The 13,392-nt window shown below is 51.2% G+C and overlaps 1 protein-coding gene across 1 annotated transcript in view; it reads right to left on the bottom strand.

The window, feature by feature from the left end:
• Positions 1-13,392, bottom strand: part of LOC138535425 (P-selectin-like) — an 899,675-nt gene that overhangs the window by 144,514 nt on the left and 741,769 nt on the right. The window lies entirely within an intron of this gene.

Here is a 13,392-nt window from a genome sequence, read left to right on the forward strand (position 1 = left end):
TGGGAGTGCCCCAGTCCCTATCCCGGCTTCATTGCCTGCATTTCTTTTTTAAATCAGTACCCCTGTCAATCACCCCATACCTGAACTGTCCAACTCTGGCCCCTTTCTTTCTGTTTGTCCCATTGGACTTCAGCTACCAGCAGCCTTAGTGGTGGAATAGTCAGTGAACAACCAGTCCCAGAGAGAGAGAGACAGTGAAGAGCAGACAGGACACAGAGCGAGCCCTGCAGCAGCTTAATAAAGCCAAGCGCTATGTGACCTGCACCAGCACAACTCGAGCACTGGGTGTTTCAAGTGAGGTCAAAGGTGGAGAAGGAGGACCAAGAGACTCCCGGAATTGGTTATTGAAAAGACGCCAAGCTAGTGGTAATTAGCATCAAAGTGGAGACGTCTGTAGAAGAAACATGCAGGAATACGCTGATTAATTTCTCAAAGAATGCTGATGGGAAATGTAATTGTAAAATAATCTAAATGTAACTCGAAGAAGTATACTGATTTGAGAAAGACTAGACCTCTATAACTAAGACTCATGTACCTTAGAGAAATACTTAATTATGAATTATGTGTTTCTAGTCAGGATACAGATATAAACTTGGCACGTAATGCTGTATTTACTGATACATTGTGTATTCTGCTGGCTTAGCAATTTATTTAGAAATAGAATTACACTGCCAACACTATCCCATGTTTCACAATCAGAAGCAGCTTCAAGCTAATGACGATAAAGAGTGTGAGTCTTATTGTGCAAAGGGTGCACATCTGTGCTGGGTATCTTTTTTAAGACTGGGGAAGTGACCTTCGGAGGTTTGCCTGGCTTCACATGGATGACCATTGTGCTAATCGGGAGGACTGAACATTTTCGGAGTGAAGTCGAAGAATCTTCCACTCATTGTACTGAAGTCAATGTACTGAAAATATATACATGTTGTTGATCAAGGGATGGGGTAATGCAGTCTTGGATTGTGTGTGGATGGTGTGCTGTTTTTTTGTGTTCCCCCTGCAGTGCTATTATTAAAGATTTACCAAACTAACCTCATTTGAGATTCAAGTCCCTCGACTGTTTTCCACAACAATTTTATCATGGGCAAGGAGTCCTGTTTTAGCGACTCACGAGAGGTGATCCAAGATGTAGTAAAGAAACAGACTGATTTAGCCCACCCTCCCCCAACATATTTGTCGAGTCAAATGGTAAGTACATAGGTAGTGCATCAGATCTCCCCTGCTTATCCTACTCCCAACTGTTTAATAAAATGAATGAGTGCAATGTATTCAACTAATGTGCCGGTATTGGCAGCTGTGGTTTTGGAAAATGGGGATGCATTAATCAACAAAATAATATACTGGACTAAAATCACTAGGCAAGACATTACTGCAATAAGATTGCTCTTTGGCACAGCAAGGAGAATCCTGATAATGCAAATTGATAGGGTTCATCCTAAGTGTGCCATTGTTGACCTTTTCTTTTGAAATACTTACAGCACATACTTGACAGTTTGTTGTCTTTAGAAACCATGGAGACCTGAACATTTCAATCAGGAAGGTGAGGTTCCAATACTGGGGACAAGTCCAATATTATTAAAGCACATAGAGAGGCCATGATATGCACTCAAGTGTGCTGTATTGAACTGTGGTGGGGAACAGCCAGCGGTGGATCCACCAACCCACTGACACAGTCCCCTTACTCAGGGAGGCCTACATGGACAAGGCAGGCAAAAGAATGTGGGTTCCCCAATGAGGAGTGTAGAAAGCTAAATGCAAAAATGAATGACCACCCAGGGTGGCTTGCTGGAGACAAAGTGGTTCATGTATGTTGTGAAGGAAGTAGTGGAGCACCCAGGCTAGAGGTATTGGTATGCTAGGGAGGATCAGCCACAGAAGCTGTTATTGTTTACTGGCAAGCACAAGGAAGTGTGGTGGTATGGGTAGAAGTATGGTTGATTCTGTCCTGCAGAGTTAAGTGATATTGGGAGTATGGGTCTCTCTAATCGAAAGGCTATTGTGAGGTTATCAAAACATAGTTTAATTTGGGCAAGGAGGCCCGTGTGAGCACCGGAGTGGCGAGCGTACCCCTACACATTTGTACTTGGAACTCCAGTCGCTCAGGTGTCTGATGCAAGCTGAGAGGAGCAAGTGCTGTGCAAGAAACCCATGGTGGCAACAGTAAAAACAAAAGTGATCATAGTTCAAGGGTGTTTATTAAACTGTGCAATGACTTTAGACAACATTCCTAATCTAAATCTAAATCTCAGATGGGAGCAAGCTACGACCATCAAATTAAAAATAAGGCAGTCCTAGTGGCATCATGTCAAATAAACTGTCAAAAAATCTATTGCCAAACCTTATAACTAGATAGAAAAAGGTTGTGGGATAATAGTCACATGAAAGAAATGAGTCTTCATAAATGATATGTCAGGATGTGCTAGCCGGGGGTCTCCCTTCCCCACGTTTTTAGCACGGGACAAGGTGGGACAAGGTGGGACTTCTGAGCACAGCACCCTCTCGAGTTTTCCCAGCACGAGACAACAGTTCCGTTCTCAGATATCAAGATCTTCAGTGGTTAAGTTTCCTTTCAGTAAAGAATCACTTGCCTCCGAGGATCTGATGAATTCAAAATAATAAACTAAAAAGTTATTTTCTGTATGTATGTTGGGTGATGGTTTTTCACCTCATGTCTCCCCCTCTACCGTGCTTAGATCCACAAACATTCCTAATAATATCAGGGTCTTAGGTGGGTATTGTTTCTCACTTCTGAGGGCCAGATATGTTCCAAAGTATTAAACAAAAATCTTTTCGAAGTTCACTAGGGGGATGGTTCCTCACCCTTGGGTCTCCCTCTTCTGGGATCAGACCCCTCTCAAATGTATGTTGAGTGATGGTTTTCCACCCCTTGGTTTCCCCTCTTCCGATATCAGATCCCTCTCGAATAGCAGCTTCCCTCTGTCAGGTTCACTATGGCTTTCCACAAAAGTTCACTAGGGTGATGGTTCCTCACCCTTGGGTCTCCCTTTTCTGGGCTCAGACCCCTCTCAAATGTCAGCCTCCCTCCATCGGGTTCACTATGGCTAAACACTTCACTGTGGACATCCCTCTGTCAGGTTCACTCTTGTTACCATAATGTTCATCAGGGTCTCATTCTTCACCCCTTTTTACCGGCATCCCTCTGTCGGGTTCACTCTTGCCAACATTACCAGGGCAAATTAACCTGGGTCTTTCGAGTTAGCACCCACATGGTGCTTGACCCCTCTGCAGCTGGTCTTCCACGTAGGAGTTTGTTACTTAACTCTCAATTTGCTACTCGCTATTTTCGTTCAACACAGTTCGGTTTCTTATCGGCTTTCCTTTCGACTCACTGGCTGTGATGAACCGCTTGGCTTTTCTTGCCTGTGGAGTCAAGGACGGTACCATGGCAGCAGGCATCTCTCCCTGGCCTAGTTATCACCATAGGAGGGCTCTGTGTTCCGTTGACATATGCTGCAATACACATTAGCTATTGTTTGCAGTCTTGCGATTACTTTCAGGGAGGCTTTGCGAGTCTGGGTCGGAGAGGGCAAGGTCACTTCTCTCCTTGTTGCCTTTTCGATTCCTGCTATTTTTCTCCTCCTCTTGAATTGCTGTGCTGGGATAGCTGTCTAATCGTGCAGTTTGCCTTGCTCGCAGTGTGCTTTTTTATCCCTGTGGGAAAGTGAAAGGGACGTCAGGTATGTGTGATTCTGGTCAATTGCCTGACTTTGCATGACCCTTGTATTGGGACATGTCAGGTAAGCGGCTCGGTTGTTAGTCCGTTGTCTATCACGGTACGGGAAAGTGTCCGTGTTGGAAAAGGGGGAGGGTAGAGTTTCTAAATATCCTGCTGGGCAGGATGGGAAAAAAGTGTCACAAGAAATGATATCCCTCGTCCTATGGTTTGTCGTGATCTTAGAAGGGTGGAATTTGTAGGGTTTGTGAAATTAATAGGAGAATTTGTGGGAACTGTAGTTTTTGGTCATAGTCGACTGGGAGGTCGGAAAATGATAATCAGAGGGATGAGGAGAAGAATAACTGGGAGTACTTGGATAGGTGACCGGAAACTATGGACTCTAAGAGATGTTGTTACCTATGGTAACATTTAGGTTTCTAATTGGTTTCACAGACAGGGGGGGTGGTTGGAATTGATAAACGAGAATTACTGTGGGGAAAGGTGGTTAATTTGGAATAGCCTATGAAGGCCTCAAGGACTTCATTCTCCTCCCTGGTGTAATACCACGTCTCACATAGGGCATTTTCCCCGAGCATAACCCTGGGTTCCCCTACCCAGATGATCCTCTCTCACTCGTCCGCATCCAGCCCTTCACTGGCCTCCTGAATAAGGGATTCTTGAGGTCTGCTTGCGGGAATACCCTCAGGTTTCTCACAGCTGTCACATGGACCGGCAGCGAGCCATAGCAAGTGCTGTAACTCTGTGCATCAAGGGCTAAATGATGAAGTTACTGAGTGTGTAACTCAGGATGCAGGCTTGATTTTCTGCGCCAATTCATCTAAGCATTCGAAACAGCAGCGATTAAAAGCACTGAGGTTAGTCCCTGTGAAATGATGCATGGCAACAAGAAGAGGATTAGGATTAATGCTCTGGCCAGAGAGTGCCCTTGGTTTTGTGAGGATCCAGATGAACTGCGCCAGTAAGGTTTTATTTACTGGGTGGAATTGCTACAGTGTGCAGAAGGGTGGCTGGTGCTAAGAAGCATTGTACAGAGTTTACACTTTACTATATGTTGTTCTGGGTGCTTTATTACATGTTATGTCACCACAAGCAATTGGCTGTGGTTTACATAAAATCTATATATGTATGTGTCAGCCAATGTCAGTGAAATAAAATGTGAAACATGTAGCAAGTCTCTCAGGGCATGGCAAGTATTTTATTTGCAAGTAGATTCTTCCAATAATAATGCAAGCGTAATGATGAGTTTGAGGCCAGACAAGTAGGTACAAGGAAGTGACGTAAATGGTAGTCTTAAAGCTAGCATGCTAACAATGTACCGGAATTGAATATACCTACTGTGGAAGGATTTGCAGGTTGATGCTGCACCTGCAACAAGGGCTGCGGGGATGAGGATACTCTGATAATGGGTCATAGTGTGGATGGTCCTATATCAGGTATGTCCATCAAATATTTCAGAGGCATAATGATGCGATTGAAGCATGGCTTGGTCGTCAGCAAGGACGTGGTTGGTGCTAGTTGGTTATTGTAGTATTGGTCTTAGTGAGCCACGTGCAGCGCAGGAACAGGGTGATCAGCCCGTGCCTGGAATGAAGTGACACAAAGGGACGGAGCGACGGTTGCCGGAGAAGTGAGGCGAGAGTGGGCCGTTGCCAAGGGGGCTTAACCTACGGACTTGTTGTATTCCTGTTAATTTCCCATGCTATAAATATACGTTAATAAAACCCTTTAGTGTAAGCTTGCCTTCTGCGTCACTCCCACTTAATTACTACAGTTATGGAGTTTAAGTTAATGTATCCAAGAAGTGGGCTTGTGTGTTCTGCCAGTGAAGATGCATGGACCCACACTTATGGGTATTATTATGGCATGCAGTGTGGTGTGTGCCAGTAAATTGGTATGGGGGTATAGTTATCTTATTGCTATGGCATCATGGTGTGATGTACGCAAGATAACAGGTGTGGATGTATAAGTATGGTTATTGTCATGGCAGCACGGTGCAGTGTATGCCAGAGAATAGACGTGGATGTATAGCTTTAGTGGCACCACAGGAATGTGGTGTATTCCAGAAAATAAGTGTGGCTGTACAGTTATGATTATGTTATGACATCACAGTGATGTAAATTCAAGAGAATGGGCAGGGATGTGTGGTTAAAGTTACTGCTGGGGATCCAGGGGGCATGTATGCTAGTCCATAGGCAACGATGTGATGATGTGGTTATTGTGTGGTGTTACATTTTTGTATGCCAAGGCGTAGCTAGTGATTACAGATCTGGATTTGCAGAGATGTGTATAGGAGTGGAAATGTGCATGCTGTAGGGAAGGGAGGTGGGTAGTATCTCCCTTTCCTCCCTGTGGTTGTGTTTGTGTGGTCAGTAGAGAAAGGAGGTATGTCGCATCTGCTTCTTTTAGCCTGTCAGCATCCTGTGTGATGTCATGTGAGTGGAATGAGAGAGAATGTGGAATGCAAGGAGAATGTCCTGTCCCTGGTGTCCCACCTGTGGACGTTGGAAGGATGTAGCCTGGGTGGTGGGTACGTGTCCCGGGTTCCTGTTCTGTGATGTACTTGACTTCACATGTAACCGAGTACAGTAACGTGAAAGAACACCTATCTGCAGTTCTAGAGATGTTACTTTACCACAGTAATTTAACCCGAAATGATCCATTCCCTCCCATGGAGTTGGGGCTTCTATTGACAAACAGTTGCAATCAGTCAGCTAGAAACTTGCCTGATGGGTGGGGGGAAAGGAGGTGGGACTTGGTGCTCAGGTTTCTAGATTAGGGAACCAATGTCCTTTACATATCAGAGCAATGTCTGATTTTGTTAAATTCAAATCTCTAATCAAAACCGATAATACCATTCACAGTAAGGAACAAGTTACTTACCTGTAACTGTTGTTCTCCAGCATGGGTCTGGCATGGATTCACATGCTCATGAATATTCCCCGTCGTCAGGCTGGGAATCCTCGGTAAAGAAAAAACCAGTATCAGTTTCGTTTCTGATCTGTCTTTCGTAGTAATAACCAATCACTGGTCTCTGCGTCATACTGACCACAGCCAATGACTGCCCTCTACCTAAGCACCGCCTCTGGCAGCCATCTTCAGATTTGGAAGCACGTGAAGTGGCAGTATGACCAAGTGAAGAGCCGCAGAGGGGTAGGCGGGAGGGTTCGCATGTGAATCCATGCCAGACCCATGCTGGAGAACAACAGTTACAGGTAAGTAACTTGTTCCTTCTCCAGCATGGGGTCTGGCATGGATTCACATGCTCATGAATAAAGAATACATAGCAGTACACACATGCACAACCACGGGAGGTGGCAAAGGCTCAACATTAAGCATAGCATCAAACTCAACATTAAGCATCTTACCTCCTCACCAGGCTCACCTCAGGCGAACAGGTTGCGCAGCACTGCTTGGCCGACCCTGGACTCCTCCCTGGAATCCCGGTCGACGCAGTAGAATCTCGTGAAGGTGTGCGTCGACCTCCACGTAGCAGCCCTGCATATGTCCAGCAGGGGCACACCAGAAAGGAACTCCGTGGTAGCTGCGATCGCTCTGGTGGAATGGGCTCTCGGACGGCCGGGCAGCGGTCGGTTTGCCAACCGATGACAGTACATGATACAGCCGGAGAGCCATCTGGAAATGGAAGCCTTCGAGAGAGCCTTCCCCTGATTGACAGGTCCAAAGTTCACAAAGAGTTGTGACGTCTTCCGAAAACACTTCGTGCGGTCCACGTAGAACTTCAGCGCTCTAGCTACATCCAGCGAGTGCAAAGTCCTCTCAGCCGGCGACGAAGGCGACGGGAAGAATACAGGCAACACCAAGGGTTCGTTGAGATGGAAGTCCGACGGTACCTTGGGCATGAAGGAGGTGTGCGTCCTGAGCACTACCCTCGTGTCGTGGAAAGTCAAGTACGGGGCCTTGCAGGAAAGGGCCTGGATCTCTCCCACTCGTCGTGCGGAGGTGATGGCCACAAGAAAAGCAGTTTTCCACGATAGAAACTTCAACGGAGCCGAGTGCAGAGGCTCGAACGGAGGTCCCATGAGCTTGGTCAGCACCACGTTGAGCTCCCACGCCGGGGCCGGAGCCTTCACCGGCGGGAACGATCTGAACAGTCCCTTCATGAACTCTTTCACCAGGCGATGAGACCACAAGGACGTCCGTCCCGTGGTTCTGGTGTATCGGGAGATCGCAGCAAGATGAATCTTGATGGACGCGTGTGCCAGGCCAGCTTTGGCCAGCGTCAGCAGGTACGGCAGTACTTGGGGAGCCGTAATCCGTAGAGGGTTAATCTTCTGTGCGTGGCACCAGACAGAGAACCTCTTCCATTTGTGTCCGTAGCATTTAAGAGTCGAGGACGCCCTGGCCTTTGCAAGAATCTCTCTGCAGTCGGCCGGTATGTCGTATCCTCCAAACTCTAGCGCTGCAGGAGCCAGGCCTGCAAGTTCAGCGACTTTGGGTCGTGGTGGAGGATGGCGCCTCCTTCCCTGGAGAGTAGATCCGCGTCCGCCGGCAGTTTGATCGGCGGGGACGCTGACAAGTCCAGAAGGTCCGGGAACCATATCTGCCTCGGCCACGAGGGTGCGACGAGGATCATCCTGCACCGTGACCTCTTGAGCAGGTTGACTAGCCGGATTAGCAGAGGCAAGGGAGGGAACGCGTAGAGGAACAGGCCCTCCCAGGGGAATGAGAAAGCATCGCCCATGCTCCTCGTCTGGGGAAACCTGCTGGCGAACCTCCGGCACTTGGTGTTCGTCGCCGTCGCGAACAAGTCGATCTGGGGTGTGCCCCACCGTCGGAAGAGACGATCCACCAGATCCTGCCGTAGTTCCCACTCGTGGCACGAGCGCAGCTCCCTGCTGAGTGAGTCGGCGATGGTGTTTTTTATCCCTGCCAGATGAAACGGCACCAGAAAAATCCTTTGGGCGACGGCCCAATGCCACAGGTCCTGCGCCTCCTTGGACAGCGCTGGGGACCTGGTTCCGCCCTGTTTCCTGATGTAAAACATGGTGGTGGTGTTGTCGGTGAAGATCCTCACCACCTTGCCCTTGAGGGACGGAAGGAAAGACCTGAGGGCCCAAAACACTGCACGGAGCTCCAGGACGTTGATATGCAGGGACTTCTCCGTCGGGAGCCAGAGTCCCTTTGCGTGCAGATTTTCGGTGTGCGCTCCCCACCCTTCCAGGGAGGCATCCGTAGTCACAGTCTCCTGGTGGGCTGGGGTCTGGAAGTCCATGCCCGCCGTCAGATGCGCGCGGGTGCCCCACCACCGCATCGCTCGTCGGAAGTTCTCGTCGAGCTTGATCCTTTCCTCGAAGCTGCCCGTCGTCTGGATCCAGCGCGCATCCAGGAATTCTTGCAACGGGCGCATCCGGAGCCTGCACATGGGAATGAGGTAGATGCAGGAAGACATCATCCCGAGGAGGGACTTGATGGACCTCACTTTGGCCGCGTCGGCCACCAACATCCGTTGCACCTTGCCCAAGATGGTCCTGGTCCTCTCCTCCGACGGGGAGGCCAGAAGGGACACTGTGTCGAGCCTCGCTCCCAGAAACAGTGCGACTTGCGCGGGCACCAGGTGGGATTTGGCGTAGTTCACGAAGAATCCCAGGTCCGTGAGGAGTTGGACGGTCCTTGCCGTGTGAACCACGGCGAGTTCCCTCGTCTTGGCGCGGATGAGCCAGTCGTCCAGGTAGGGGTAGACGTGGATCCCCTCGCGGCGCAGCTGCGCCGCCACCGGTGCGAGGCACTTGGTGAATACCCTGGGTGCCGACCGTAGTCCGAAGGGGAGGGCTCTGAACTGGTAATGACGCCCTTGGACCACGAACCTGAGGAATTTTCGGTGCCCCTTTAGGATGGGAATGTGGAAGTAGGCATCCTCCAAATCCAACGACGATAGGAAATCCCCTTCCTCCAGCTGGCCCAGGACGTGCTGGAGGGTGACCATCCGGAACTTCTGCGCCTTGATGAACTTGTTCAGACGTCGGAGGTCTAGGATGGGGCGCCATCCTCCCGTCTTCTTCTTCACGAGGAAGTATCTCGAGTAAACTCCGGAGCCCCGAAGCCTCTTTGGGACCATTTCGATGGCGCCCTTCCTGAGCATCGCCTTTACCTCCAGGAGAAGTTGAGGGACGTGAAGTTCTTTCCTGGCCACGGGGGGGACACGCGGGCACCTTCTTTGAAACTCGAGTGCGTGGCCCCGGGCCAGGGCGTCCAGCACCCAACGGTCGGTGGAGATGGACTCCCACACGCTGACGAAGACCGCCAGCCGGCCTCCCACCGGGGTGCTCCGGTGGGGGCCCGACCCCACAGCCGGTTCAATCCTGCTTGGACGCGGCCTTGCCGCCTTGACCTCCTGGGCGACGACGGCGGGGTCCGCTAGACTTGCCTCGTCCTCTGTAGGCCTCTTGCGACGACGAGCGGGCCGCTTGACGGTAGGAAGCGAAACCGCCGCCGGAACCTCTGGAGGCGCCCTTGCCTCCGCTGCTCCGAAAGGGCGTCCGACGTTGCTGCAGAACTCCGAGGGCCCGAGCCGTCGCAGTATCCGCCTTGATGGCCTGAAGGGAATCGTCCACTGTCTTCCCAAACAGGTTGTTCCCGTCGAAGGGCATGTCCAGGACTCTGGTCTGGACGTCCTGCCGGAAATCCGTAGCTTTGAGCCATCCACGACGTCGAAGGCAAACGGCGTTGCCCAGCTGGCGGAACCCAGTGTCGGCGATGTCCGTCGCCACGGTGATGGCGTGGTCCGAGGCCACCTCACCTTCCTGCAGGATCTCCAGGGCCTCCGCCCTCTTGTCGTCCGGCAGAAAATCCAGCAGGGGAGCTATCTTGTACCAGAGCTCCCTGTCGTAGCGAGCCACGATAGCCAAGGCGTTGGCCGCTTTAATCGTCGTCGCTGCCGACGAGATGACTCTACGTCCCATAGCATCCAATTTCTTTCCCTCGCCGTCCGGCGGGGAAGTCGATGTGGAGGCCGCACCCCCCCGCTTTCTTCCTGGCTGCCGCGGAGACGACGGAATCCGGGGTAGGCTGCGCCCGGAGGCACAGGGGGGCCGTGTCCGGGACCCGGTACTTTTTCTCGTACCGGTCTCTTCTAGCTGGCGTCGTGGAAGGGTTCTTGAGGAGGGAAAGGCTCTCATCCCAAATGTCGTCCAACAGAGGCACTGCGAGGACCGTCTTCCTCTTGGCCTCGCGCCGCTGATAAAGGAAGCCTTCCTTTTTCTTCTCCTCAGGGCAGAGTTGGAAAAGCTCGGAAGCCCTGGAGATCATGGAGTGGAAAGATCCGATCTCGTCGGGCGGAGAAGCCCTGGCGGGAGGCGACGACGGAATATCCTCGTCGTATGCCTCGTCGTCCGTACCCGTCGCTGCCGTGTCAGTCCCCGTATCATCCCCTCGGGTGGACGGGGGAGAGGGCTGGACGGGGCGCGACGGTTGAAAAGGAGGTGGTGGATGGATCCTTCTTTTCTTGGTAGGGGGAACACCAGAAGGTCCCGGTTCTGGATCCCCCGACGGGAAAGGTTCCTCCGTCGGTAACGGTAGTCTCGTCCTTATCTCGGAGCATAAGGACTGTATGGCCAACAAAATGGCCGCCGAGTTGTCTTGCGGCGCTGGCAGAGGGGAATCCGACGGGCGAGCAGGGGCCCCGTCGGTATCCTCGACGATGTCGTCGTCGTCGTCACCTGCGTCGGGGTCCATTCCGACGGGCTGGCCTTCTTCCACGCCTAGGCCGTGGCTTAAGACCTCGATCAGCTCCTCTTCTGAGGTTGAGGCCGAATCTACGACGACGCCCTGCCCCCCCTTCTTCTTCCCCACGGAGGGTTTCACGGGGGTCCTATCGATGGGCACAAAAGAAGACTCCCTCCGAGGAGGCAGGGAGATTCTGGGCCCCGAGGTCGCCACCACTGGCGCAGCCTCCACAGGCTGAGCCAGGGCCGCCGCGACCGTTTCGATAGAGGGCTTGGTCGGATGGATCAAGGCCTTCACCACCTTAGGTGCGCTCACCGCCTTATCCTTGAGGGAGGGGGCACTGCCACGCTCCTCCTCTGCCTTAGAGCTCGACCGGGGCCTCTCCAGGAGTTTCGCCGGGTGCTCGGCCTTCCTCTTACCCGACCCAGAGCGTTGGCTCGTGGTTGATGGTGCCGGGGAGGGTGCGCCCTGCCTGGCGCCCGTAGAGCCCGACCGTTCGGCGCTCCCGGTGCCAGCGGACTCGCGGTGCTTAGCCTTATGTTGGGCCCCCGTCGCCGGGGCGCCCTCAAAGGTCTTAGAAGACCGCTCGGGTTTCTTCTTCTTCTCGCCAGACGGGCTCTTACCCTCCAGCCAGTTGGCGAGACGTTGTGGCGGTCCTTCATGGTCCGTTCCGACATGTTGCCGCAAAACGCACAGTCCTTCTCCACGTGCGTCTTGTCCTCATGAAGGCAGTAAAGGCAGAAAGAGTGTTCGTCCTCCTTAAAGACGTTCTGCAGCTGGCATCCAGGGCAGACCCTGAACAGCTTTCCGGGCGTCGAGCTTCCCTTCTCCTGGGCCATCTCCGAGACCGGGCCTGAGAAGCTTCTGGAGTCCTCCGAAGTGTAGCTCGACGAAATCTTCACCCTTGAGGGGCGCAGACGAATCCGACACGGGTCCCCGTTGATCGGATGTAGGATCGGTGGAGCTTGAGGCTCTTTTGACCGAAAGAAATCGAGTTTTTGTGAAAAAACGCGAAAAAATAGCACTAACGCTCGAGAGCAATAGCACGAGGATCCCAACACATGAACGTGCGGTAAAAATCTGAAGATGGCTGCCAGAGGCGGTGCTTAGGTAGAGGGCAGTCATTGGCTGTGGTCAGTATGACGCAGAGACCAGTGATTGGTTATTACTACGAAAGACAGATCAGAAACGAAACTGATACTGGTTTTTTCTTTACCGAGGATTCCCAGCCTGACGACGGGGAATATTCATGAGCATGTGAATCCATGCCAGACCCCATGCTGGAGAAATAAGTTCCTCTTGGTAATGCCACCTCACAATTTCAGCACCAAGATACCACAAAGTAAACATTGCACTTCATACAAGCAAATACAATTTAAAAAATACAACAACTTGTTTTGCAGCTAAGAATGGGTCCAGTGGTTGCTGTTTTAAAGGATTGCTTGTTTAGGTAGACATCCTATTGGTACTACTATAACTGTAGTTCGCCTAGGAAATGACAGCATTCAGAATGTGCACCTTATGATGTGACCTGGTTAATGTCTATAACAGCGCTGTGGATTGTAAACGCCATTCAGAGGTGCTTCCCACTTTTGATGTGATGTTGGCAATAAATCAGGATGCTTTGCTAAATACACGGACGTTGGAGTCAGATTGGTCTTGTGCATTGCGTTGTTAATGCCATAGTAGAGGATGGGTGATGGGGGGGTATCTTTGAATAAGAATTGTCAGTCTAAGTCGCTGCTTACATATCCGCCCCTTTAGCAATAATTTGGGGGAAATGCTTATCACTGGCTTCTCTTATAACAAATATGCCCTCTACCTTTGTTGCCCGAGCATGAAAGGGGCCTTTGATGGTGAATCTGCCAAACGCTTAATAGAAGCACCGATGCTTACACCATGGCTTGGTAGTCTCTCGGTGCACGCTATGGCCTCAGGGTAGTTAGTACCAGCCCATTCCCCATTCTTTGCTTTTACTTCATCTTGTCCCACCCAGCATTATTCAATAGCAT

Source organism: Ambystoma mexicanum, chromosome 1q (genome assembly GCF_040938575.1).
Source record: "Ambystoma mexicanum isolate Mex_15411 chromosome 1q, UKY_AmexF1_1, whole genome shotgun sequence".
In the NCBI taxonomy this organism is placed as follows: Eukaryota; Metazoa; Chordata; class Amphibia; order Caudata; family Ambystomatidae; genus Ambystoma; species Ambystoma mexicanum.